The 26,735-nt window shown below is 45.8% G+C and overlaps 1 protein-coding gene across 5 annotated transcripts in view; it reads right to left on the reverse strand.

The window, feature by feature from the left end:
- fstl5 (follistatin-like 5) overlaps positions 1-26,735 on the reverse strand; it is a 1,328,880-nt gene that overhangs the window by 819,087 nt on the left and 483,058 nt on the right. Inside the window, exon 1 of one of the 5 annotated variants that reach the window (XM_070871640.1) lies at positions 19,905-19,975. The exons of the other annotated variants lie outside the window; for them this stretch is intronic. The gene's annotated coding sequence lies outside the window, so the exon portion shown is untranslated. Of the gene's footprint in view, positions 1-19,904; positions 19,976-26,735 lie in introns of those variants that run through there. 5 annotated transcript variants of the gene reach the window in all.

Genomic DNA, 26,735 nt, shown 5'->3' on the forward strand with positions numbered 1-26,735 from the left:
TACAACACAAGCAATTTGTTTGAGCATAACAATTTTCTAGTTTTTAACAAAGGCATTTTCTTGGCTTTTACCCCAATACTCATTCGTCTCCTTTACGCCGTGGTTCTAACAGTGTGCTGAGACCCGGTAAGAAGTTACCAAAGTAGTTCAGGAGTCCTAGAAACGACCGCAGCTCCGTCACGTTCTGTGACCTCTGTGCGTTCTCGATTGGCTCCGTCTTCGAATCGATGGGCCTGATGACGTCCGCTGCGATTCTTCTCACCAGAAACTCCACTCCAGGCGCCAGAAAAACGCACTTTGAGCGTTTTAACCTGAGCCCCACGCGGTTGAGTCGACTGAGAACCTCCTCCAGGTTCTGCAGATGCTCGACTGTGTCCCGACCTGTAACCAAGATGTCATCCTGGAAGACCACCGTGCGCGGGACCGACTTCAGTAAACTTTCCATGTTTTTCTGGAATATCGCCGCGGCTGATCGAATCCCAAACAGGCATCTGTTGTAAATGAAGAGACTTTTGTGCGTGTTGATGCAGGTGAGGCCCTTCGATGATTCTTCCAGCTCCTGCTTCATGTAGGCCGAGGTCAAGTCCAGCTTCGTGAACGTCTTTCCTCCCACCCATGTCGCAAAAAGCTCGTCTGCCTTTGGTAGTGGGTATTGATCCTGCAGAAGAAACGATTGATAGTTACTTTGTAATCACCACAGATTCTGATGGTGCTGTCTCCCTTGAGGACTGGAAAAATCGGACTGGCCCACTCGCTGAATTCGATCGGTGAAATGATGCCCTCTCAGTGCAGCCGGTCGAGCTCGATCTCCACCCTCTCATCGTGTACGGTACTGCTCTCGCCTGGTGATGGATGGGTCGCGCCCCCAGAATCACTTTTGCTCCTTGGAACTTCCCAATGCCTGGTTCGAACAGCAAGGGGAACGTGTTTAAGACCTGGGAACACCAAGTGTCGTCAACGGACGAGAGCGCTCGGATGTCGTCCCAGTTCCAGCGGTATCTTTCCCAGCTAGCTCCTGCCGAGCAGCTTGGGACCATCGCCCAGTACTACCTAGAGTGGTAGCTTGTGCACCGCTCCATCGTAGGAGACCTTTACAGTAGCACTGTCGATTACGGGAATCAGTTCCTTTGTGTAAGTTCTCAGTTTAGTGCGAATGAGAGCCAGGATTGGCCTTGAGGCCTTTCTGCACCACAATTTATCTAAAGTCTTTTTGCTCAGAATGGACTGGCTCGCGCCCGTGTCCAGCTCCATTGACACATGGAGTCCATTTAATTCAACCTTCAGCATTATTCAGAAGCTTGCAGGGAACATTAGGACGGATTGCAAAAGTTTCTATAGATATGTAAAAAGAAAAAGGTTAGTAAAGACAAACGTAGGTCCCCTGCAGTCAGAATCAGGGGAAGTCATAACGGGGAACAAAGAAATGGCAGACCAATTGAACAAGTACTTTGGTTCGGTATTCACTAAGGAGGACACAAACAACCTTCCGGATATAAAAGGGGTCAGAGGGTCTAGTAAGAAGGAGGAACTGAGGGAAATCCTTATTAGTCGGGAAATTGTGTTGGGGAAATTGATGGGATTGAAGGCCGATAAATCCCCAGGACCTGATGGATTGCATCCCAGAGTACTTAAGGAGGTGGCCTTGGAAATAGTGGATGCATTGACAGTCATTTTACAACATTCCATTGACTCTGGATCAGTTCCTATCGAGTGGAGGGTAGCCAATGTAACCCCACTTTTTAAAAAAGGAGAGAGAGAAAACAGGGAATTATAGACCGGTCAGCCTGACCTCAGTAGTGGGTAAAATGATGGAATCAATTATTAAGGATGTCATAGCAGCGCATTTGGAAAGAGGTGACATGATAGGTCCAAATCAGCATGGATTTGTGAAAGGGAAATCATGCTTGACAAATCTTCTGGAATTTTTTTGAGGATGTTTCCAGTAGAGTGGACTAGGGAGAACCAGTTGATGTGGTGTATTTGGACTTTCAGAAGGCTTTCGACAAGGTCCCACACAAGAGATTAATGTGCAAAGTTAAAGCACATGGGATTGGGGGTAGTGTGCTGACATGGATTGAGAACTGGTTGGCAGACAGGAAGCAAAGAGTAGGAGTAAATGGATACTTTTCAGAATGGCAGGCAGTGACTAGTGGGGTACCGCAAGGTTCTGTGCTGGGGCCCCAGTTGTTTACATTGTACATTAATGATTTAGATGAGGGGATTAAATGTAGTATCTCCAAATTTGTGGATGACACTAAGTTGGGTGGCAGTGTGAGCTGCGAAGAGTGACTTGGATAGGTTAGGTGAGTGGGCAAATGCACTAACAATCCAGAGACGTGAGTTCAAATTCCATCACAGCAGCTGGTGGATTTAAATTCAGCTAATTAAATCAATCTTGCATTTAAAAAAAAGCTAGTATCAGTAATGATGACCATGAAACTATCAGATTATCTATCATGATACAGTTTGAGCGTCTGAAATCCGGAGTTCCAAAATTCGTAATGTTACGGAATCTGGGCTGATCCGTGGCGGAGTTGTCCGGAAACCGGAAAATGTTCTCCTGCCTTGGTGGCCCAACATCGCCCAGGGCCGACTTCACCCTGGCCCGACCTCGCCCCGGCCCTCGGCGGCCTGACCTCGCCTCCCTCCCCGCCCTTACCTCAGCTGCCCGACCCTACCTACCTCAGCCCAGGCAAAGACGTTCCAAAATCCGGAAATACCCAGAATCCAGAACGGCTTCAGTCCCAAGGTTTCTGGATTTCAGACGCTCAACCTGTAATCCATCTGGTTCACTAATGTTCTTTAGGGAAGGAAACCCTACATCCTTACCTGGTCTGGCCTATATGTGACTCCAGACCCACAGTAATGTGGTTGACCTTTAATTGCCCTCCAAAATCGCTACGATAAAGTCAGCACTGTGGGAGTACCTTACTCACACAGACTGCAGCGGTTCAAGATGGCGGCTCACCACCACCTTCTCAAGGGCAATTCGAGATGGGCAATAAATGCTGGCCTTGCCAGCAACGCCCACATCCTGTGACTGAATTTAAAAGAAGACTGATCCGAGGATATTACTGCAAAAGTGAGGAGGCTAGGAAGGTTATTAGCGAGATGAAGCAGAATCAGATGATTGCATTCACGTGCAAGGGCACATCATTATATAATAATGAACCTAAATAATTTTTCTGTTGACTAAAATCTGCAATCATGCATGGTCAAAAAGGTTCCTTTGGAATACTGCCAACAACTGGCATGTGTGGTGCTCTCACACAAACGCTTGAGGGCATACTCTGGGTCTTGACAAAATGCTATAAAGAGTTAGTGTCCGATTCAATAAGGTGTGCAATACAGACCCATCTGCATGGAGACTAGAAAGGGAAGTGGAGTGCAGTATACACATAGAAGCTTTAATGTTCTAGTTCAATGGAAAGAACTGACTTCACACTGCATTGCTTGAGTACTCATCAGCTATGGAAGGCATCCATGCTAAATTCCTACAATTTGCTCTTTGGGAACAATGGTATTGATCTTTAAGAAGAGTATCTTACTGTACAAACTGCATGCTCATATGTAGGTGAGTGGCTGAAGGCGTATTTCCTGCCATTTTCCCTGTTTGAACATTGGACACAAGAAAGAAAAGAAGGACTTGGATTTATACAGCACTTTTCACGACCACCAGACATTTCAAAGCGCTTTACAGCCAATGAGTGTAGTCACTATTGTAATGTGGGAAACGCTGCAGCCAATTTGCGCACAAGCAAGCTCCCACAAACAGCAATGTGAAAATGATCAGATAATCTATTTTTTTTGTTATGTTGATTGAAGGATAAATATTGGCCAGGAAACTGGGGATAACTCCCCTGCTCTTCTTTGAAATAGTGCTACGGGATCTTTTACATCCACCTGAGAGAGCAGACAGGGCCCCGGTTTAACATCTCATCTGAGAGACAGTACCTACGAAAGTGCAGCACTCCCTCAGCACTGCAATGGAGTATCAGCCTAGATTATGTGCTCGAGTCTCTGGAGTTGGGCTGTTTATCCCTGGCATCCAACATACATAGGTCAGCAGAGAGCCTCAGAGTTTTTTTGTAGCAGAGGGAACTGTGCACATACTCTGAGTGTGACCATGCACAGGAACCAGAAGGAGGGCACAGAATTAGTGACATTTTTCAAGTTGTTCAGATGGTGTCTGTTTCCTTCCACCATAGTAAACTTTTGATGCGTACCACAGCAAAATTTCAGCCTGCGTTCAGGACAACTCTCCAGTGAAGGTCAAGGAGCCAACCTTCACCATCTCCAAGTTCCCCTCCATGTCACACACCATCCTGACTTGGACATATATCGCCATTCCTTCATTGTCGCTGGGTCAAATTCCTGGAAATCTGTACCTAACAGCACTGTGGGAACACCTCCACCACAATGACTCAAGAAAAAGTCCCACCATCACCTTCACAATGACAACTAGGAAAGGATAATAAATGCAGTGGTGCCACATCCCAAGAATGATTTTTTTTAAATGACCCAAGGCTGGAAAATTGACTAGATTCATGGGTGCATCTTATTGACAGCTGGAAGTTAACAGTCAATATACTGCTGAATCCCCAGCTACACCTAATTCCTTTGGGACTAACCTTTCGTCTAATATTACTGTGGATGTCGAAGTTTTCATTAGTTTCTATGATTTGAGAGATTTCACAGATTGCCAGCTCTGTAGGGGGTGGGGTGGGGCACAGCGCAGCCTGTGGTGGAGCAGTGAATGACCAACCGCCACTTCAGGATTTGCGTGTTCGGCTGCGCATGTGCTAAAACCTGAAGTTGAAATGGGGTACGGTAGCATAAATGTTCTGTTATCGTGGGCTGCCCCGGCCTGTGTAAGAACACCACTGTAGGTTGTGGCTATAAATAGAGCTGGAGTGCCGGGTCCTGGAACATTGTGGGCTACCCCGACCTGTGTGAGAAGACCACCGCAGGTCGGGGCTATAAATAGAGCTGCAGCAACGGGCCCTGGAACATCATTGGCCGCCCGACCTGTGTGAGAAGACCACCGCAGGTCGAGGCTATAAATAGAGCTGGAGTGCCGGGTCCTGGAACATCATTGGCCGCCCGACCTGTGTGAGAACACCACCGCAGGTCGGGGCTATAAATAGAGCTGCAGCAACGGGCCCTGGAACATTGTGGGCTACCCCGACCCTGTGTGAGAACACCACCGCAGGTCGGGGCTATAAATAGAGCTGGAGCGCCAGGCCCTGGAACATGGTGGGTGAAGGTGTGGCAAATGAGGGTACGGGGCTCAGAAGAGCCGAGGGCCCAGGGGCAGCACAGGCCAGCCCACACTGCGATATGTGTGCGCACTCGGTCCGTGCAGTAGAGCAGGTCTTCAGACATCCTGGTTCAATCCTTGCCACTGGATAAAGGCCTAGCTCTGTCGAGCCCGTGTGGTGGCTGATGTACAACGATCACCACACGTTAAAAAAATCGATGCACAGGCATCTTCCAGTCTCTGAATTGGAGTTCAGGACTGGAACATCGGGTCCTTCATTGAAACATCTGTGTACTCTTGTGGAAGCAAGTCATCCTCGTTCGAGGAACTGCCTATGATGATGGTTATGTTAGTGGCGTTCAAATCCCACCACGACAGCTGGGGAATTTTAATTCAGTTAATAAATAAATCTGGAATAAGTAAGGGGGACCATGAAACTACCAGATTGTCATAAAAATCCATCTGGTTCACTAATTCCTTTAGGGAAGGAAATCTGCCGTCCTTACCTGGTCTGGCCTATATGTGACTCCAGACCCACAGCAATGTGGTTGAATCTTAACTGCCCTCTGAAATGGTCTAGGATATCACTCAATTGTACCAAACCACTACAAAGAACTATACTAAGAATAAAACCGGATGGACTACACGGTTGCGACCGAGGCATTGGATTTGGACACGACAAAGGCACACCCAGCCCAGTTGACCTTCCAAAGTCCTCCTCATTAACATCTGGAAACTTGTGTAAAAATTGGGAGAGCTGTCCCACAGACTAGTCAAGCAACAGCTTGACAAAATCATATTTTTCAGCCAATGTTCCAAGCTCTTCCATCATCATCATTGGGTATGTCCTGTCCCACCAGCATAACAAACTCAGCAAAGGTGGCGGCACAGTAGCATACAGTTGGAAGGACGCTGCCAAGAATCTTCAACATTGACTCCAGACCTCATGAAATCTCTTGCTTTCAGGTCAAGTATGGGAAAGGAAGCTTCCTGCTGATTATCACCTATCACCCTTCCTCAGCATGTGAATCAATTCTCCTCAATGTTGAACACCACTTGGATGAAGCACTGAGGGTAGCAAGGTGACATAATGTACTCTGGGTGGGGGACTTCAATGTTCGGAAGCACCATTACTGACCAAGCTGGCCGAGTCCTGAAGGGAAAAACCTACTTGACCAGATCCTCACCAATCTACCTGTTGTATTGTATTGGTAGGAGTGACCAGCACACAGGCCTTGTGGAGACAAAATACCGACTTTACACTGAGAACACCCTCCATCATGTTGTGTGGCACAAACACTGTGCTAAATGGAGAGATTCAGAACAGATCTAGCAGCTCAAAACTGGGAATCAATGAGGCGCTGTGGACAGCAGAATTGTATCCCACCACAATCTATAACCTCATGGTCTGGCATATCCCTCACTCTACCATTACCATGAAGCCAGGAGACCAACCCTGGTTCAATGAGAAATGCAGAAGAGCATGCCAGGAGCAGCACCAGGCGTACTTAAAAGTGAGATGCCAACCTGGTGAAGCTACAACACAGGACTACATGCATGCTAAGCAGCGGAAGCAGCATGCCACAGACAGGGCTAAGCAATCCCATACTCAATGGATCAGATCAAAGCTCTGCAGTCCTGTCGTGAATTGTGGTGGACAATTAAACAACTAATGTGTTACGTTTAGAATAACTCCACAAGACTGTGCATCTTAAGCTCAAACTGTTGTGACCTTGGTCTCTTTATTCAGACTCCAGAGTGAGGAAGCAGCTTGGTAGATTACCTTTTATACCTGCTTGCCCAGGGTGCACAGGTGACCCTTAGGTCTCCCACAGGTGTGCCCCCTGGTGGCATGTCTTGCACATTAGTGAGGTTTACATATATAACATCACTCCCCGTCCCCGCCCCCGCCCCCACTCCCAAAGTCTTAGCGTACAAGTTATTTACAAGTTGAGATGATCTAGCGCTCTGCATTGCCGGGTCGATCACCTGAGTTGAAGTCCTGGCATGGGTGAGTTGGTTGGATCATTGCTGCACAGCCACGCGGCTGGTCTGATCGTACTGTCGAGCATGGTGGATTTGATTGTGTTAGTGGGTCGCTGGGGACCAGGTCCTTTCACAGTAGTTCCTGGTTATCTGTAGTTCGCAGTTTGGTCTGGTCCAAATGCTTTCTGCGTTTGCCCATTTCATGGTTTCACAACAAACGCTCAATTTTCATCACAAACACTCCATTTCCCTCTTTGGCTAATACAGTGCTAGCAGCCCATAGGGACCATGAACATGGTCTACATCATTTATTCTGATGTTGCGTGGAGGAGCCGTACGATCATGGTGCATTCTCTGCTGATAGCATACGGAAGGCCCGGTTCTGAGTGATTCTGTCTGGTGACTGCGTAGCATCCGGGATAGCCGGGTCTGTAGGGAGTCTACCGTGACACGTGTGGTGCTCGACTTGAGATTTGGGCTGCCCGCTCTGGACTATTGTCGCTGACCCTAAGGTCTGGCAAGCCAAGGATGGCAGATATGGCTTTGAGACTTTCAGTAATGGCGGGAGGCCGCGTGGTCCCTGTGGATCCTGGGCCATGGTATGGAGGCCCCGGACCACCAACAATGTGCAGCCTCCCTGCCTTTCTTTGCAACGTTGCAGGTTTGCCCCATAGGGGCCAATCTGATGGGATGAGCATTACGTCTTTGCGACAGATAAGCTGCAATGTCCCGTCTAGCGGTTTGTCGTTAGCAGGCGATAACGTGGGATCCTGGCTGGTCCAGGTCCTAGTCTGGGAGCCATTACGGTTGACTCCTCACTTTCTAGCACTTCCATAACAAAGGGCAGGTCTGCGGGCTGTGCCGTTTCCACTCCGGTGGCCAACTGAGGGCATCAGCGCCATTCTCAGTGCCTGGCCCGTGACGGATCATGTTACAGTGCACAGACAGTGTTAGACCTATTCAAGACAAAGCATTGATAATGATGGTTTCTCTGCTCTCCAAAAACTGAGAGATTGGCAGCTTGTCTGACTCGAGCAAATATTGGACACACTTTGGTACGTCTCTTTTGTCTCATTAACGCAGGCTACTGCCTTGGGTAACTTGTTGGATACATGTGCAACCGGTTGGGGTTCGCCCGCTACTTTGGCTTGCTGTGCAACATGCCTGACCCCGTGTGATAACACATCACTTGCTACAAATACTTTGTTAGTTATATATACGACCGCTTGGTGTTCGCCCACTACTTTGGCTTGTTGTAAGGTACCCCCGACTCCATATAATACATCGTTTGCCATGAATGGGCGCTCACATGGGTTACACAGTGCAAACAACTTATTGGAACATAGTGGGTTCTTGGTCTTCTCAGCGGCTGCCCCTTTACATCTGCCCCAAGCCCAGTCATCTTCCTTGCTGGGCAACACATGCCTCTGTTTTGTTGCGGTGACATCCCGTGGTCTGGATGCACTCTCGTCCCGTGGTCTGGACGCACTCTCGTCCGTGTCCGTGATGCCGACTGCTGCAATCTTCCTCCCCAGGGATTTTGCCTCTGGTGTTGGGAAGACGCATTCGGATCGTTTTGGCCGGAGTCCACTCTGCTTGGTCAACCTGGAGCCTCTTCCATCGTCGCGAAGAGGTCGTCGGCTTCGGGTGGTGTGTACCGCTGCTCGATTGATCTTTACCTCCTCGTGGTCATGATGAGCGGCCTGTGCCTCAGGGATCTGCAATTGGATCTGCACTTCGATGCCTGGTTCAGCTGAAAGTGGGGGCTTGCTCAGCCTTTGAGCAAGGGAGACGTCGTTCGCCGGAGAAGGTACTTGTCTTCCCAGTTCCAGTGAATCTTCCCCATCCACCTTCTACCAAGCAGCTTTGGCCTATCATCTGAAACAATCCACAGTGGCAAATCGTGCATCGCTCCCTCATGGGATACTCTTATGTCCGCACTACCAATAACTGGTATCAGTTCCTTGGTGTAGGTGCGCAGCTTTGCCTGAATCGGGATCAGCTTGGGTCGTTGTGCTCTGTCGCCCCACAGCCTCTTGAATGCCTTCTGGCTCATAATTGATTGACTCGCCCCCATGTCCCATTCCATGGCGACTGGTGTGCCATTAAGTTTAACTTTTAACATTATCGGAGGGCTTTTGGTGGTGAAGGTGTGTATCCCATACACTTCCTCTTCATCCTCAGGTTGAGTTGCCACTCCTGCTCGTTCAGCGTGGTCCGCGCCGGATCGGCCATCTTCTGCTGCCACGTGGTGAATCGCAGCACGTCTGCGCATTCGCTGGAGGTGCCCCATTGTTCCAAGTACAGTTCTGCCTACTGAAGGCGTTATTTTATGCACAGTACTTGTCGGTGAGTTCCGATCTGTTTAGTGTGATTGTTCGTGGACATAAAAGCCTGGGCTATCGTGATGGCCTTGCTCAGATCTAGGGATTCGGCAGACAGCAGTTTGCGAAGAATGACCTTGTGGCCGATTCCAAGCACGAAAAAGTCCCGCAACACTTCCCCCAAAAATCCAACAAATACGCACGGTCCCGCAAGGCGTCTTAGGTTGGCGACATAGCTCATCACGTCCTGGCCCTCGGAACGGTGGTGCTCATAAAAGCAATACCTGGCCATCAAGATGCTCTCCTTCGGCTTGAGGTTTTCCCGAACTAACGTGCACAGCTCTTCATATGTCTTCTCTGTTGGTTTCGTTGGTGCTAGCAGATTTTTGATGAGGCCATATATCGTGGACCCGCAAACAGTGAGGAGAATCGCCCTGCGCTTGACTGCGGTTTCTACCTTTTCCAGCTCGTTGGCCACGAAGTACTGGTCAAGACGCTCAACGAAGGCTTCCCAATCATTACCCTGAACAAATCTCTCAAAAATACCAACGGCAGCCATAACTGCATGAAAGTTCGTGATCTGTTACTCGTCGCCAATTGTTACGTTTAGAATAACTCCACAAGACTGTACATCTTAAGCTCAAACTGTTGTGACCTTGGTCTCTTTATTGTAAATCCAGAGTGAGGAAGCAGCATGGTAGATTACCATTTCTACCTGCTTGCCCAGGGTGTACAGGTGACCCTTAGGTCTCCCACAGGTGTGCCCCCTGGTGGCAAGTCTTACACATTGGTGAGGTTTACAACCATCTTCAGCCACAAGTGCCGAGTAGATAATCCATCTCGGCGTCCTCCTGAAGTCCCCACCATCACAAAAGCCAGTTTTCAGCCAATTCGATTCACTCCACGTGATATCAAGAAATGGCTGAACGCACTGGATACAGCAAAGGCTATGGGCCCCGACAACATACTGGCTGTTGTGCTGAAGACTTGTTCTCAAGAACTAGCCGCAACTCTACCATTTACCTGACAATGTGGAAAATGACAACGGTATGTTCTGCCCATAAAAAGAAGAGAAGGCCTCAGAACGGAATCGCTGGAGCAAAAGGTAGGTGTGGGTCTTTTTTCTTATTTTCAGACGCGTGCCCGCGGGAAGCACAGAACCGGGATTTCAGGCCCACACACATACACATGCACATACAAGCAAACAAATACACACGCACACACACACACATGCACGCTCACAAAAGTAGACAAACATAGAGAGATACATGTACACATGAACACACACTACACGTATGTTCACACATGGACAAAGTTCAATGGCATGCTGACATCCAACGACGATGCTCAAACATGGAGAATGTCCACATGAACAAGGTACTATAAGGGTGGCTAGCAACTGTTGAGCTGTATTTCAGCAGGAGTCAGTGAAAAGCTGGGCACCTAGGATATTTTAGTGGCACTTACGGCTGGAATCCTTGATGCGGTCGGAAGACCATGTTCAGGAGTTTTCAAAGCCCCAGAGGAAATGAGTCATAATGGGGGCGGGCCATAGACTGAAAGCCGGGCTGACTGGCTGAATATAGGTTGGACAGAGACTCCGCCGCTGTCAATCAACGGTGGAATAGTGGTGACATCAAGCGCATGTGTATCACCACACTCTCTCCCCTCCGTTAAAGGGGAGAGATTCTGTCATTTTTAATGTTCGACCACTGGGCCACCAGGGAGGGCTTCGGCTGGGCCAGTGGCCTGGCACCCAAGAGGCCGAACCCGGGAGCACTATTTTGCCGGCCAATCGGGAAGTCAGCCAGCAAAAATGTTTACATGCCGGCCGTGGCAGTGGGCCCACCTCTTTAAGGGCTGCTGCACTGCCAAGCTGCACTCACTCTTTAGAGGGTGCACCAACAGAAAAACCTATCCAAGGCACTGCACGGCGGGGCATCAACGAGTTCAGCAGAATTTAGGGAGGTAAGTATTTTTCTTTTATAAACCGGTGGTGCACTAACTGAAGACTCGCTTTCGGTGGTCATCAGAATCGGGCGGGATCGGGTCCAGGCTGAATGGGTCGGGTTGGCCAGTTGACCCCAAAGCAGCGGCCATTCAATTTTGACGAATGACCACTGCAAACGGGGAGTAACAAGTCTCTCTGAGACCCTGAATTTTGGCCCCTGTGCCTTTAGGAGAGGAGGGAAGATAATTACAGGGACAAAAATAAAATGCTGTATGGTCACTGGTCTTAATGTGGAAGCTTTGATATCTGTTAAATGCTACTTATTACAAATTTTGCTTTTATAGCAGGGGAGTTCATTGTGAGGAGGGAAATAAAAACAATCTAGGTTTAGAATCCACTCAGGCAGCAAAATGAGAGCACAGCTGTCAGCGGCATCACAGACAAGTTGAGAAGAAAGTCCTGTCACCGATTATTAAAGCCCTGATCACAAACATCCAGGTTAATGGGGCTGCATGCTGTGCGCCTGGAGTCAGCAAATCTGCACTGATGCATTTATGTTTTTCTTTCATGCTCTGCCCTAGAAAAAAACCCACAATGAATTTGATTTACAAAAGAAGCCCAGGGAAGGACCGACTTCAGACCAAAAATCTTTTTTTGTTTTGAAAGCACCATAGCTAAACCAGTAAACAGTTTGATCCAGTAAAAAAAAATAGAAAAAGCTGCAAATACTCAGCAGGCCAGGGCGCACCTGTTGAAAAACAGAAGTCAGTCCACTGACATTTCAAGTCTGAAGACCCTTTCACAAGACGAGTATTACATGTTTTAGTTCAGCATAAAGCTGATGGTGTAGAAAGGTTTCAGAGCAAACAGAACATAAGAATTAGGAACAGGAGTAGGCCATCAAGCCCCTCGAGCCTGCTCCGCCATTCAACAAGATCATGGTTGATCTGGCCGTGGACTCAGCTCCACTTACCCACCCGCTCCCCGTAACCCTTAATTCCCTTATTGGTTAAAAATCTATCTATCTGCGACTTGAATACATTCAATGAGCTAGCCTCAACTGCTTCCTTGGGCAGAGAATTCCACAGATTCACAACCCTCTGGGAGAAGAAATTCCTTCTCAACTCGGTTTTAAATTGACTCCCCCATATTTTGAGGCTGTGCCCCCGAGTTCTAGTCCCCCCGACCAGTGGAAACAACCTCTCTGCCTCTATCTTGTCTATCCCTTTCATTATTTTAAATGTTTCTATAAGATCACCCCTCATCCTTCTGAACTCCAACGAGTAAAGACCCAGTCTATTCAATCTATCATCATAAGGTAGCCGCCTCATCTCCGGAATCAGCTGAGTGAATCGTCTCTGTACCCCCTCCAAAGCTAGTATATCCTTCCTTAAGTAAGGTGACCAAAACTGCACGCAGTACCCCAGGTGCGGCCTCACCAATACCCTGTAAGTTGCAGAAAGACCTCCCTGCTTTTGTACTCCATCCCTCTCGCAGTGAAAGCCAACATTCCATTCGCCTTCCTGATTACCTGCTGCACCTGCAAACTAACTTTTTGGGATTCATAGCGCACTTGGTGGTCAGTTAGCTTAGTTGGTTAGAGCATGGTGCTACTAACGCTAAGGTCGCTGGTTTGATCCCTGTACGGGCCATTTGAATGCAATTGATATTTTTTCTAAAAGAGTTTCATGCACAAGGTCCCTCTGCACCGCAGCATGTTGTAATTTCTCCCCATTCAAATAATATTCCCTTTTACTGTTTTTTTTCCAAGGTGGATGACCTCACATTTTCCGACATTGTATTCCATCTGCCAAACCTTAGCCCATTCACTTAACCTATCGAAATCTCTTTGCAGCCTCTCTGTGTCCTCTACACAACCCGCTTTCCCACTAATCTTCGTGTCATCTGCAAATTTTGTTACACTACACTCTGTCCCCTCTTCCAGGTCATCTATGTATATTGTAAACAGTTGTGGTCCCAGTACCGATCCCTGCGGCACACCACTAACCACTGATTTCCAACCTGAAAAGGACCCATTTATCCCGACTCTCTGCTTTCTGTTAGCCGGCCAATTCTCTTTCCATGCTAATACATTTCCTCTGACTCCGTGTACCTTTATCTTCTGCAGTAACCTTTTGTGTGGCACCTTATCGAATGCCTTTTGGAAATCTAAATACACCACATCCATCGGTGCACCTCTATCCACCATGCTCATTGTAACCTCAAAGAATTCCAGTAAATTAGTTAAACATGATTTCCCCTTCATGAATCCATGTTGCGTCTGCTTGATTGCACTATTCCTATCTAGATGTCCCGCTATTTCTTCCTTAATGATAGCTTCAAGCATTTTCCCCACTATAGATGTTAAACTAACCGGCCTATAGTTACCTGCCTTTTGTCTACCCCCTTTTTTAAACAGAGGCATTACATTAGCTGCTTTCCAATCCACTGGTACCTCCCCAGAGTCCAGAGAATTTTGGTAGATTATAACGAATGCATCTGCTGTAACTTCCGCCATCTCTTTTAATGCATTTCATCAGGACCAGGGGATTTGTCTACCTTGAGTCCCATTAGCCTGTCAAGATTATCTTAAAGATTATCTTGAAGAGCATAATTTTAGTTTTGCACGAGCGGAGTATAAATCCCACCAAAGTTTCATTTAATTTGTTTTTAAATGATGATAAGCTGGTATCCTGTTCTATTTTTAGTGATGAATGTGACTGCCTTTCTCTCCATCTCTTTTTGTCTGAAAAATTTCACTGCAGTCAAAGAGATTCGTAAGTAATGTTTCAGTCCATTTATGTGGAACTTCTCCAGTCCGTGCTTCACAACGACGGAAGCAGGCACAGGAACCATGGCTTCTCCACTCGCATCACTCCACAAATGCTGTTGGCAATTATATCAGCAGGCGCAGAGCAAAGACAGCATAGAATCATAAAAATTTACAACATGGAAGGAAGCCATTTCGGCCCATTGTGTCCGCTCCGGCCAACAAGGAGCTAATCCCACTTTCCAGCTCTAGGTCCATAACCTTGAAGGTTACGACACTTCAAGTGCATATCCTGGTACTTTTTAAATGTGGCGAGGGCTTCTGCCTCTACCACCCTTTCAGGCAGTGAGTTCCAGACCCCCACCGCCATTTAAGCCACCTGGTTGTTGACCCCACAGCTAAGGGAAAGAGTTCCTTCCTATCCACCCTATCCAGGCCCCTCATAATTTTATACACCTCAATTAGGTCTCCCCTCAGCTCCTCTGTTTCAAAGAAAACAACCCCAGCCTATCCAATCTTTCCTCATACCTAAAATTACTAGTCAAGGCAACTTCCTCGTAAATCTCCTCTGTACCCTCTCTTATGCAATCACATCTTTCCTGTAATGTGGTGACCAGAACTGCACGCAGTACTCTAGCTATGGCCTAACTAGAACATGGAGATCATGACATGGGCTTTGTCTGCATTTAATAAATCAAACCAACATTTTACTCGTAGGATCCCCAAAATCCTATTATCCCACTAGTTAGCTTACACAATCAGAGTTGTGAGCAGCGTTACATAGACACTTGTGTGGTACTGACATTTAAAAAATATCTGTTCACTGTAACATCATTCAAACCTGTGATCTGGAACAGAGTGAGATAAGATTGTCTTGAGCATGGAGATTGTTCTGTCTGGCAGGATTGCTTCCATACAAGCAGCCAGCAGTTAAAAATGAACACAATGGGATAATACATAGGAATGAAATTCCTCTCGCCACTATTTTAGTAGAGATGGTAACCCATTTATTTCAAACAGGAATTTCAGATAAAGGCATTAATCAATTATACCAGTTATCTCACAGCATGATTTAAAGGCCAAAATGTATTACTTTAATCTGGGAAAGAAAGTAGCTCATATTTATGGACCTAAAGGTATTAATTTATTAATAGGCAGAGGTAGCAATGCATCCAAAATTTTGGTCTCCACTGGTGGATGACACATACACCCGCAAACAATGTAACATTCGTCAGACAGACAGATTAAGTTTTGTAGCAAATGTTTGGATTTGGGAATTCTAGTCATAAAAATGAGTAAATTCTACAGAGATCAAACATTGCATTACAAACTTACAATGTTATTTGTTTTACCTTTGAGAGTGCTTAGTAATGAACTGTGATTTTTAATTTAGAGAAACTTTTATGTAAGTTAGAACAGAAGTTATTTTGATTGCCAAAATGTAAAGTCCTTTTATGTTAACCTTCAATGCAACATCATGTAGGATTGGGATGGTCCCCTTAGAGATCACCGCTTTCAAAATTCACATTTCTCTTCTTTCAACATTGCGATATCAGAATAATTAAACTCATTGTATATGTTTCATCGTTTGGTATGTGGATGCTTCTGGATATGATATCTTAATTTCATCATATAATGCATATAGTTCATTTTATAATGTTTATATCTAAATGAGGCTAACTACAGCAATTGCCAATGTTTACACTGGAGAAAATAAGGCTTGGGGAGATATTAACAAGTGTGAGCCCTGATAATAATAGTGGTAACTTTACAAATTCACACATCGGCTAATTACCGCCTCATCAGTCTACTTTCAATCATCAGCAAAGTGATGGAAGGTATCATCAACAGTGCTATCAAGCAGCACTTACTCACCAATAACCAGCTCACCGATGCCGAGTTTGGATTCTGCCAGGGCCACTTGGCTCCAGACTTCATTACAGCCTTGGTCCAAACATGGGCAAAAGAGCTGAATTCCAGAGGTGAGGTGAGAGTGATTGCCCTTGACATCAAGGCTGCATTTGACTGAGTGTGGCACCAAGGAGTAAAATTGAAGTCAATGGGAATCAGGGGAGGAACGCTCCACTGGCTGGAGTCATACCTAGCACAAAGGAAGATGGTTGTGGTTGTTGGAGGCCAATTATCTCAACCACAGGACATCACTGCAGGAGTTCCTTAGGGAAATGTCCTAGGTCCAATCATCTTCAGCCACTTCATCAACTACAGTCCCTCCATCATAAGGCCAGCAGTGGGGATATTCGCAGATGATTGCAGAGTGTTCAGTTCTATTCGCAACTCCTCAGATAATGAAGCAGTCCATGCCCACATGCAGCAAGGCCTGGAAGACATTCAGGCTTGGGCTGATAAGTGGCGCGCCACACAAGTTTCAGGCAATGATTATCTTCAACAAGCGAGAGTCTAACCAGCGCCCTTTGACTTTTAATGGCATTACCATCACCGAATCCCTCACCATCAACATGCTATGGGTCCAGAAGCTTAACTGGACCAGCCACATAAATACTGTGGCTACAAAAGCAGATCAGAGACTGGGTATTCTACGGTGAGTGACTCACCTCCTGACTCACCAAAGCCTTTCCACTATCTACAAGTCAGGTGTGTGATGGAAAACTCTCCACTTGCCTGGATGAGTGCTGCTCCAACAACACTCAAGATGCTCGACACCATCCAAGACAACGTAGCCCACTTGACTGGCAGCACATCCACCACCTTAAACATTCACTCCCTCCACTACCGATGCACCCCGTGGCTGCAATGCGTACCATGTACAAGCCTTCTTTGGCAGCACCTTCCAAACCTGTGACCTCTGCCATCTAGCAGGCCATTGGTATACTATCATCTCCAAGTGTCCCACCAAGTCATACTGCATCCGGACTTGAAAATATAACGCCTTTCCCTCATCATTGCTGGGTCAAAATCCTGGAACTCCCTCCCTAACCAACGGTACACCTTAGTTTAATTTTCTTTAAAAAGAGTTAAGGGCCAAAATTGCCTTTTTTTTGCACCCCATTAGCAGCACAATTGCCTTTTTGCCGGAGTCACAAGGTTGTGGGTTCAAATCTCATTCCAGGGACTTGAGCACATAAATCTAGGCTGATACTCCAGTGTAGTGCTGAAGGAGTGCTGCACTGCTGGAAGTGCAGTCTTTCGGATGAGATGTTAAACTGAGGTGGATGTAAAAGGTGGCATGGCACTATTTTGAAGAAGAGCATGGGAGTTATCCCTGGTTTCCTGGCCAATATTTATCCCTCAATCAATGTAATATAAACAGTATGGGCTGGATTCTCGGCTCATTTGCGCCTCGGTTAGAACCCCGGTGGGGCGTTAAATGCTGTTTTTGGTGGTTATGCTGGGTATCCAAGATTTATCACCTGGCCGGAAGATTCGGCTATTGGTTTGCACCGGCGCAAAACCTTACCGCCCCGCCCTCCGTTTTTAGCGTGATGATGATGTCAATACTGCGCTAGCGCCCTGGATGGAACATTTGGCCTTAACACCTCATTTAATGCCCACTCTAGAAAAGGCCTGAAAAAAACAGGCGGTCCCAAGGTGTGGCAGGTGGTATTACCAGCATTTTTAAATGGAGGGATGAGGATCCTACTTTGCAGGTCATATTGACTACAAATGGTTGCACACATAATGCTGTGTGAAGTTCCAACTTGCAAACTTCACTTTTATCTGCCATTACAGTGCCCATACAACTTCAGTGAGATAATTTAACGTGGGCATTACTAGTTTGCCAGCGTATCATGCTCCATACTATTGGCAGAGGAAGGACTCTTGGCCATGTCGGCCCACGGATGATGAGAGGCCGAAGACGTCTGGGGAGGAGGGCTTACCCCCTGCAGGTTTACAGGCACCAATGCTCAGACCTCCAGCTCTCTGAGGAGAAGTGCGTGAGAAGGCTGTGCTTCCGAAAATAAGTGCTGACAGAGATAAGCCATCTCCTACAGGCAGACCAGGAGGCAACGTTCAATACTTCCCTCAACAGGTATCCAAATTCAATGTGGTGTGCTTCATGTTGCACAGCTTGGCTATCATGCCCACCTCAGGAGGAGGAGGTCGATGAAGAGGAGCCTGGCAAGGCCCCCATTGGATAGCCACACCATCCATGGGGGAGGCAGCAGGAAGATGCTGGCGGATCAACAATCGCACATCACCAGCTCATAATGGACCAGTTCGCCTAAATGGAGGAAACTGAGGGATGGAGCTAATACTGGTCATTCTATGTGCCCCCATAAAAGCACATCTCCAGTGAACGTTGGAATGATGCACATTGCACCCGTAGCAAATGATGAGTCATAAATGTTACTGCGAGAAAGTCACAAAAACACCCCTACCAAAATAAAACTATACATTATATGTTATGTTGCAGGGCACTAAACAACAATGAAACTTCTTTATGCCACAAGTTTCGGCTCTGGCGCACAAAGTCCATTGTGTAATGCTTGACTTAACGCCAATGCTCTTCCAACTTACATTTTCGTCGAAACTTGCAGTCGGAGGCGCAAATTATTTTCAGGCACTAACTTTAACATCCCGAAATCCAAAAAGCCCAAAAGCCAGCCCTTTATCTGGTCATTATCACATCGCTGTTTGTGGGAGCTTGTTGTGCACAAATTGGCTGCCGAATTTCCCACATTACCAGAGTGACTTCAAAAGTACTTCATTGGCTGTAAAGACGCCCAGTTGTCATGAAAGGCGCTATATAAATGTAAGTCTTTCTTTTCTTTTTACTTGAGGGAGTGTTGCATTGTTTGAGGCAGATCACAAAGCTGATGTCGAGTAGATGCTGAAATGCCATGGTACTATTCAAAGATAAGCAAGCAGTTCTCCCAACAGCCTGATATTCCTTTCTCAAGCAACACCACCAAAAAACAGAATAACTGGTTGTTGTTCTCATTGCTGTTTGTGGGATCTTGTGTGCAAAATGGCTGCTGCATGCCAGCAAGTCACTGCACTTCAAAGTAATTTATTGTACATGAACTTATGAGAAACAGTAAGGCACTATATTAAAATAAGTCTTTCTTTTTTTTGAACAAGCAGTCTCTCTTCCATTCCTTGCACCATTGTAACCGTTCTTGTTGTGGGGGAGCCACTCAAGACTTATCATTGCACTTGGTCAGACCATCATACCCTTTTTATTGGAGCCTTAAGGTAAGGTCCTCCAAGACAAAATCACATTTTTCTCTGTCAGAAATTATGCGCACAAGACATGAAAAACCATGCTAAATGAAGAATTTGGCTCTTTACTTCTGTCTTTTTGGACACCTCCTCTTTGCTATTGGCACTTCACCTTTTATTGTTATGCTGTTCCCTGCAGTTTCAAATGAATTATATGAGCCATTACCAAGGTGCTAAGACATCACTCTAATGCATGTAGTAATGTGATACATAACGATAGAGAAACACCTCAACCATGTCTGTATCTGACATTTCTGTAATTTACTGGCAGTGTTGGATTTGAAAGCTCAAGGATTGGTGAATTTACAACTATGGCACGATAGAACAGGAATTAGATTTTTTTCCCCTTAGTTGTATAAACCTCAGAGAACCAAAGCATTGCATTATTTTAATTTGTAAAATTAGCCTCACCAGTCAGATGTTCCGCTGATTGAAGCCTTTAGGTAGGTTTCCAATGCTCAGTATGTAACAAATACCCTGTAGCGACCGATCTGATATGAACAAAATGTCTGACATCATAAATCTGCTAAGTACTTAAAGTTCCAAGGATTTTTGTATTGTCATTGTATAAATAATGATCTAGTATATTGTACTCGAGATTGATTTTTAAATACAAGTTTAGTTTTCCTTTTTTTCTAAAATAAATTACTCATTTAAACAACCAATGGTACATTTGGCATCTTGCTGTAGCAATCGAGCTATTAAGTCCAGTAATAATAACTGCAGCATATTTTTGCTGCTTAAGGTATAAATACTTCATATTTAAAGTATTTTATGATTTGACCTCAAATTCTCTTTTTAGCCAGAATGCTTACCGAAAGGTAAGTTGATTTTAAGGCATATATGTTGTCCTTCAATAAAATTCTGCACCACCACCTATCAGGTTTACGAATGAGATCAGCGGATCCATAATATAATTCTGATGCTGGGTGCATGGGTATCATTTTTCAAACAAGTATTTCTTGAGTTGGGCTGATGTTTGTGATCACTAGTGAGCAACAACACCATTTGCAGAATATTTTCTTTGCCCATTCCTTCCTTCTCTCCTAAAGATGGTGGACTAAAACTTGGCCTGCACGAACTGGGCAATGGGAACAATCCCTCTGCCGGAACAGGTGGGCCTGTGGCACACCGATATTCGGCCTCAGGTCTCTTTTACATGAAACCATCAAGCTGTGGATGTCTCCTGGGCATCTCCAGGCAGCTCATGATGAGAAAGATTTTGCCCGCTGCGCCGCTAATGTTCATTCCAGTGTATCTACCTTGCTGGAATCATTGGAAACAATTTAGTTGTTCTTCACAGGGATTCTGCTGCTTTGCTGTTTGCATGTTACATCAAATGTTACTAATAAAATCAATTCTTTAAGGTTAATCTACATCATTGTCTATATGTTGCCTCTATTTGTATTTCACATTCACTTATTATTGATTTGTGTCAAATGTGCAGGAAAAAAGTAAACAGCTAAAGAAAATAAACTCAATATAATGTTAAATAATAGTGAGAGAAGAACTACTATTGTTGCTGAGTGTAACAACATCATAAATGAGTTTTTGAAGATTTCCTCTCGTCTGTATACCCGGTGAAATCATAAATACAATGGCCCGAAATTGCGGTGGGTAATAACAGCGAACGAATAACGTTCACTGTTCTTACCCTTTGAAGCTGATGCCAACTTCAGGATTTAGCGCATGCCCATCCTGATGTGGAAATCCTGAAGTTGTGGTCAGTCATTCACTGCTCTGACACTGGCTGCGCTGTGGCCCCTTTACCCCACCCCATAGTCGGCAATCAGTGTAATCAGGGAAATCGGTGAAACCAACAAAACCTTTGGGTTTTCTGCGGTAGTATTGTCAACAAATACTCCATTATAAGTTAGACATTGTTGGATTAGGTGTAACTGGGCCTTTAACAAAATATTGATTGCTAAACAAAAGTTATGGCCCTGAAAAAATTATTTTAATTCTGGTACTGGAAGTATGAGTATTATTTTTGAAACAAGTATTCGGGGCAGATTTTTGGCTCCTCTCCGCTACATTTTGCGCCCTGGAGCAATGGCGGCTGTGAGGTGTTCTGGTCGCGTGGTCAGCCTCCGGCGCCCCGCAGAGATCCCCGGGTCCAGTTTTGCGTCGCCCGAAAGAGCTGTGCCGACGTGTAACACCCCTGGTTGTGACACCGGCACGAGTTTTGACTCTTGCCTGTCCCGTATGCCCCAAAGCGTGCCCCGCAGTGACCGCCTGGGAAATCAGGCAGTCCAATGATACCGGCAGCGGAGAAATAAGTAATGGACTTCTAAGGAAAGTGTGATTGTTTTTTCTTTTAAATTTTTTTGCAATTTGTGTTGTGGTGGCGTGGGCAATATTTTTCAAAAGATTTTTCTTTCTCCCCCCCCCAGCCCCCCCGGCGTCTCTCGGAGCGCTTCAGCCCAGTTCTTTAGCTCGGCAGTTTCCCATGATAATGCCTTAAGAGAGGTGTACAATGCCTCCCTTAGCGCTGCGCCCTCTGACACAGGGCCCAGCTGCCCAATGTTACTTACTGTTCCCGGGCACAAGCTTTAACGCCCCGCTGCCATTACTGCCCCAAAAACATCAAAGCCGAAAATTCATCCCTTTGAGTTGGGCTGACTTTTATAATCACGAGTGAGCAACAACATTTGCGGAAGATTTTCCTTACCCATTCCTCCTTTCCCTCCTAAAGATGGTGGTCTATAATTCTGCACAGAAAGGATATGGAAAAAACTATTAATTTTCTTTCATTGTGCCAAATGTATCATGAGTTCTTACTTCTTATCGATACATTCCTTCACTTTCTCTCCAGTGAGACCCCATTCCGCACCACTGTGCACTTTATAGCATCCCCTTTCAGTATAAAGCTGCAACTGTCAATTGGCTGTCAAATTCTTCCATGACTAACACCTGCATGCTACACCATTCCATTATTACAATAATTATGACAAATATCTCGACACATGAGTGAAGTTAGAATCTGCTACCAAAGGCAGATAAAGCAATGCATACTTCTGCTTTTGTAGGACAGTGCATCACATAATAGAGAAAGGATGACTACTAAAGGTTACCCTGCCACTTTTAATCCCCTGATCTAATTTCTAAGGAATAGGCCCTTCCAAATCCAAAGAAGGGATACAGACGAGATAGCAGGAGATGGAGAACCAGAATTTATCCTCCCTTTACTTCCCATCTTCTTTAGTGGCACAGTAACTGATATGAAAGTTTTCATAGACCTGCAGCTCTATGTCAGCTCTTTGGTAAGGCCTACTTGGCAACATGTTGTTTTGAGGACACCTTGCTAAACATTTTCTCTGCATCTACGGGTAAGGCACAAGAATCTGTCTGGTGATCCTCAGAAATAGACTCTGAACACCACACACAAAATCCCTGCATTAAATCCACTCTGCCCAGCACCAGCACAGATCCATCCATCTGAGGAGATTTAGTCAATTTGAGGGTAGCATATGAAGTAATCTACAGAGCACGTGAAAGAGCATATGGAGGTAGCTCAAGAGCCACCTCTTAGCCAGAAGGTGAAGTCATTTCCATACACACCTGAGCAGGACAGGGGTCCTGATCTCTGGGACCCAGATTTCAAAAGAAGGATGCATTCCAAGCATGAGGAATGTCGAAATCTCAGGAGATCTTGCCTTGGAGCTTTTGACACATAGCACCAAATAGGGTATGTAGTAGGGTGTTTGAGGGCCTATATGAGGGCCCTGTCCCAGAGGAAAGGTATGGCTCCTTTAAAAACCTCCACTTTAAAGATAATTACATCTGGAGTGGGAGTAGAATTTCCCCAGTCAGCTAATCATGTAGTTCATGAGGAATAAGCCCTGAAAGAAGCTGGGAGTTGAAGAGCTGAAAGATATACTGCCTAGTCATGCTGTGTGTTACATGTATTAAAAGGAGGTGTTTGGAACTTAAGATTGTTCAACATTACTGTTTGTAAGAAAAGGAGGCTCTGAGATGGTAGGACCCTGTAACATGGTTCTTGTACACAGGATCAAGCTATCAGTCAGCCACAGAAAGTGTGGCAGTTCCAGAGGCATCTGCATACTCTGCCAATCTTTGCCCCTCTCATATGTTTGATCGAATGCAGAGAGACACTAATAGTGGCTTCAATAACATCACTCTTGCCATACGTTCTGTTGGCCAGTGCACAGGCTGGCAAGGAGAGCAGGTGCAGATCAGACTTGGCAATAGATGATGTCGTTGTTTCTCATAATGACAATACCATCCCAGTCCCCTATCTCTTGTGAACGATTTCCCATGTGCCAGAAAGCAAACAGGGCCAGGATTCCCTAGCCCCAGTGGAAGAGCAGCAGCCTGAAGCAAGCCTATCTTGGAGTCATACTTGGAGCTTGAGAACCACTTGAATTCAAGTAGTCTCTCACAGACAGTTGCCAGCCATCCCACAGTCTCCACTATGGGGATTGCTCTGACAAGAAACACCAGACTAGGTAGTCAAGCACAATATGCACCTACTGATAAGGGGAATCATCGTGGTAACAGGCACTTGCTTCAAAGACATTTCACACATAATAAATGATGGTGGTGGAAGCCCTGATTTGAACTCGAGGTGGGAGGCACAATGCAGGCACAAACCATCCTGACCTCGGCACCACCAGGCCCAGAAAACATTGACTCCCGGGCATCATCTCCATAAATGCATTAGTCGCCCATCTGAACTCGGGCGGAAGCGAAATGTCTGGCAACCGAAGGAGCAGTAGCTGGCATTCGGATAAGTGGCTGGGAGATCCTCACAGTTGAGCGAGGGGAGAAATCAAGGGCACAGGAGACTTAAACTTTCATTGTTGGGTCTGAGGCCTGCGTCTCCTGGCCTCACTTGGAATGTTAAAAATAGTAATAACACTTACCTTTTTGTCCCTCTTCTATCCCCGACTTAACTTCCCGCTAGGTTGATCTGGTGGCAAAGCCACAGCAGCTATCCCATGCAGGCCTCTAGTTAAAATAGCAGTTGGGCCCCAATGTCATCAGAGTCTGACCTGCATACTAAAAGAAAGACCCTGCCAGTTCCTGGTGGGTGACCCACTCGTCTCCTCAGAAGGCCTTTAAGGGCGGACCGGATGCCCCAGCCACCATAACTTTGTGACCCGTAAGCTGTCGGTGGCATCGCCCTGCGCCAATCTCACTCCGCTGGGGCAATTTCCCCCGTGGGGCGATAAGAGGTTGGCATGCACGACGATGACGTCATCGTTGTGTGCACTGCCGCCTGGGAAGAAATCAACAGGATGCAGCACAAAACCGTTTTTGCCGCCGTCATCCCGGGTGCAATTCCAGGCGGGTTACTTCCGCCGCCTGCCCCTGGGCGAAAAGTACTTATCATCCCGTTAGTGCCTCCCCTCCTGAAGGTGCTAATGGGCCTTTCGGAGAGGGGCAATTTCAACCCCTTGGTCTCTTCCCCCATTTGCTCCACAAATGAGCTTCCTATCACAGATAGGCCAGAGGTGAATCATAACACCTGGCACAGGCATTCCAATCAATATTATATTTTAAACTAAAAGTGATGTGATCGGGGCCTGTTCATTGATACCCACTGTAGCCTTGGCTTGCACCTCCTCTACTGAATCCCCGCACACCAGCTGAGCACACATACCATGAGGGACATGCCTCCTCCAGATTCATTACTAATTAGTGCTTCCAGTGCCTTGACAGGCCAGGGGGTTTCCTACAACATAAAGGAGTCAATATTTCCTGGATTGTCATCTGCTTCATATTCCAGAACATCGCAATTGAAAGCGACATCCATACGCAAGAGCTACAGCAAGAGCTACAGCAAGAGCTACAGCAAGAGCCCTCAAAAGAGGCCCACTTCAGCAGGTAGTTAATTCTTCCTAGAAGATTTAAAAAATTTTAAAAATCTGACCTGGCAGTATTTGTGTGCCAGTCTAGCCATCCACAGTCCTGTTCGTGCTGGAAGGCAGTAATTTTCAGAATACTAAGCTATATTAGCACTCAGAAATACAAATTAGATGGATTTATTTCAGAAATGTATTTTTGGGAAAACTGTATTTCAGTAAGAATGTTTGTATATTTCGAACAGCTGCCCTGCTATTCACTGATTATTAACTTCACAAGGACCAATTAAATTCCCAAACTCAACTAGGTTACAATGTCCTCTTATGCTTGTTCTTTTTCATTTTTTCTTACAGCCACTTTTTCCTCTCTCTCTTACTGCATTCTTATTCCCTCTATTTCTCTTTCTGTATCTAATTTGACTCTAATTTATGTATTTCCTTCTCTGTTGTTTCTTCTGTTTTTTTTCTCTATCCTTTTGTTTCATTGGTTGACCAATGATAGACCAATGGGGAATCACTTTCATGAGGTACCTGAGCAAAGTTGGTACCACTGTGCCATTATCAATTTGCATTTACAGCAAATTGTGGCACAAATATAGTGCTATCAGAAGAAGTTTGAGGGCAGACATCTCTGCCATTCATTTGCATGTAATTTACATTGCAGCTGAAGGGGGTGCAGCAGTCAGTTGCAGACACCAGAAAATCGATATAGCGCTATTCAGAAGCAAAATGGGAAGAAAGGAATAGAACTCATTCATCATCTGCACTGAAGTCATTTGGGATTGCTATTTGGGAGCAAGGCAGAGGCAAATTGGCCCTTTTTTTGCTCAATTGGGATGGGAATCCAGCTGCATGTATCTAGAAAGCCTTCCTGCCATGTATGATATAATCGTCAGCGAGCGAGGCTCCTCATTACAGAACATATTCAGAAATGTTCTCAGACTCCCCAGGATAACTGAGAGAGACATGGATAAAGAATTAATCGTGGTGGCTTGTGGCACAAGTAATAAGGACAATGAACTCCTCATTGTTAAATCTGCCCTCGCTCTTTCTGATTTTTCCACTTTCAACAAAGCAATTGCCCTGTGTGACTTGTAATCTTTCAGCCCATTTCAATTTTACTGGTATGTGTTCAGGATGTACCTACCATCTTATTTTCAGTTTGTGTTAGTGTTTCTTTTCAACATAATTACAATGTAGAAAGAATGTTGAGACCAGCAATCCAGTGGGATTCAGTATCTTAGATCTGTTTTTCCACTTCTTTGATTTGGATCATTGATTTAGATCATCTTGTCTGAAAGATGAGTTGAAGGTTGTGGCCTGGCCACTATGAACTGATGACACAATGGCAGGCAGATGAGAAATTTTGACTAAACTGCACTACTACATAATTGGGAGATCGGCATTCACATGC

Source organism: Pristiophorus japonicus, chromosome 2 (assembly GCF_044704955.1).
Source record: "Pristiophorus japonicus isolate sPriJap1 chromosome 2, sPriJap1.hap1, whole genome shotgun sequence".
Classification (NCBI taxonomy): Eukaryota; Metazoa; Chordata; class Chondrichthyes; family Pristiophoridae; genus Pristiophorus; species Pristiophorus japonicus.